This window comes from Artibeus jamaicensis, unplaced genomic scaffold (genome assembly GCF_021234435.1).
Source record: "Artibeus jamaicensis isolate MK-2021 breed Jamaican fruit bat unplaced genomic scaffold, CSHL_Jam_final scaffold_916, whole genome shotgun sequence".
NCBI classification, from domain to species: domain Eukaryota; kingdom Metazoa; phylum Chordata; class Mammalia; order Chiroptera; family Phyllostomidae; genus Artibeus; species Artibeus jamaicensis.
Window position 1 is genome coordinate 43824278 of NW_026522059.1, and position 2243 is coordinate 43826520.

Sequence of the window (2243 nt, forward strand, 5' to 3'; positions counted from 1 at the left end):
TCTTGGAATTTATTGCTGCCAATTTAGAAGAGAACTTTTTCTCAACGGTAGAATTCTATTTTATAACCATGTGATTTGATTTTCCTAAAGGTATTTTTTGTTGGTATGGCTTTATTGCATGTCCTTATATACTCTATTTCCATTTCCATCCTCATTTATTCCTGACGTTTGTACATTTAACTTGCTAGGAAGTAATCCTATGCCTGTCCACTTCACTTTTCTATGTTATAACTTAGAAAGCAATTCACAGGGTTTCACTTTCACCACGGCAGGTCCTCTCAGCATAAGGATCACGATACCCGACCATGGCTGCCTCCTCTTCGTAATCTTCTGGGGAGGACATGGAGGGGGGGGATTCATCAAAAACTAGTTCTTTCACAGGTGGTGTTGGTGGTCGTGGGGTGTCTGAAATATTTTCTTGGACTCTGGCCACAAATCCTATTCAAGGTCACTGAGAAGTTACCTGTGGAATGGAGGGAAGAGGAAAAGCAAGAGATACTGGATTCTGGCAGTGAAAAGGTTCTCCACTCATCTGATTCTGAAGGCTTGTTTGTGAAGTTATGGAAGGAGGGCATCTATAGGGCAATGTGCCCCCTGCTATTGGGCAATTACGGCCAGAGGTAGGTCTGTTCATGCGGCAGAACTGAACAGGATGACCCGGAAGGCTGCTGGGAGGAGAGGGAGTAGGATTAGCAATGGGAACTCCTATGCTCCTACTTCACTGTTTTCTGACTACTGCTCTGACTACTTGGGTGGCTTCCTCCACTACTTCCACTGCTGTAAGGGTAACTGAGCGAAAAAAGAAAAAAACCAAAAAACAAAAACACAGACGTTTGGTTGCCTGCTGCCTCAAAAGCCAAACTCCTGAGGAAGGTGCTTATGTTCCAGGAAAGTCCAGGTGCCGCACAGCCTGGGGAATGATGCACTCCTGTCTCCAACACCATCTCGTCTTCCCGCTCAAGCCTGCAGGTACAGTGTTAGGGAGGGGAGGGCTTTTCTCCTAATCCAATTATCTCTCTAGATTTCGCCACACTGGGGGCCCTATCCATTTATCTTTTTAGCTTTTACACTCACTCGGCTTCTATCCATTTATATTTTTAACTTTTGGCAGTGCTCAGTGTAAGAACCTCCCCCTGCCACCAAGTGGGCCAATGGGGGAGACTTTCTAATGCTTTGTCTACAGTAACATAAGTTGGATTTACCTGATTCACAGAAGCTGCCCTCTCAGGGCTCTTCGAGGGAGTCATATTACTTGTTGGGATAGGTACCATTCATTTGGTAGCCCTGGAGGATGAATTGGCTTCAGTGTGCAGCAGGGGGCATGCCACCCAAGTGTCCCTGTCCCCGACGTGGGGGAATGGGAGGGTTTCTGAGTTGGAGGTGTTGTGCGCAGAAGCCCCCCAATCTTCATATTCTGGGTGCTCACATTTACTCCATGTCCAAAATCATCTAGAATTGTGCAGTCAATAGGTTTTCTAATATAGTGAACCCATCATTCAAGGCCAGCTGGAGCAATAATTGTATCTGCCCTTGAAGTGTTTTTATTGGTAGTCAAAATAGCAATTTCTCTTTTTGCAATTTTCTTTTTATGAATATCGAGTTTGTGAAATATGATGATGTTTCATCCTCTGTAGCTGGGATGCCCGGATAACTAGCATCTGTAGTACATTGTTGGCCAAGGCATTTATCAGGTAGTTAACACTCGCTAAGGACTGGGTGGTGTAGGCTTTAGGTTCCTTCCAGAGCTCCCTGCTTATCTGCCGACTGGATCTAGTTGTTTTTACAGTAACTGACCACCTATTCCAGATTCATGTAATTGTCGAAGAGGGCCCGGTGCCCACCCCGCACCCAGATTCCTTCCTCCAGCAGCACCTGTAGCTCCTCCTCCTCCCCTCTCCCTCCACCTCCTCCTTGTCGTACTCCTCTTCCTTCTCTTCCTCCTCCTCATATAGACTTCAGAGGTGGTGGAACCCCAGCACAGAAAAACTGGAGACTGGGAGTAACTGATTATATTTGCTTTTAAACAGCCCAGTGTGTAAAGTAAGTTAACACTCTTAGGTCCCTTGAAATTTATTTTTTAAAAGTTTTTATTTATTTATCTTTAGAGGGGAAGGGAGGGAGAGAGGGAAAGAAATATCAAAGTATGATTGCCTTTTGTGCATCCCCTGCTGGGAACTGGCCTGCAACCCAGGCATGTGCCCTGACTGGGAATCAAACTGTGATCCTTTGGTCCACAGGCCCAT

General features: G+C 45.7%; 1 pseudogene; it reads right to left on the bottom strand.

The window, feature by feature from the left end:
* Positions 1 to 244: 244 nt before the first annotated feature.
* Positions 245 to 1875, bottom strand: LOC119035189 (abl interactor 2-like; annotated as a pseudogene).
* Between the last annotated feature and the right edge of the window lie 368 nt (positions 1876 to 2243).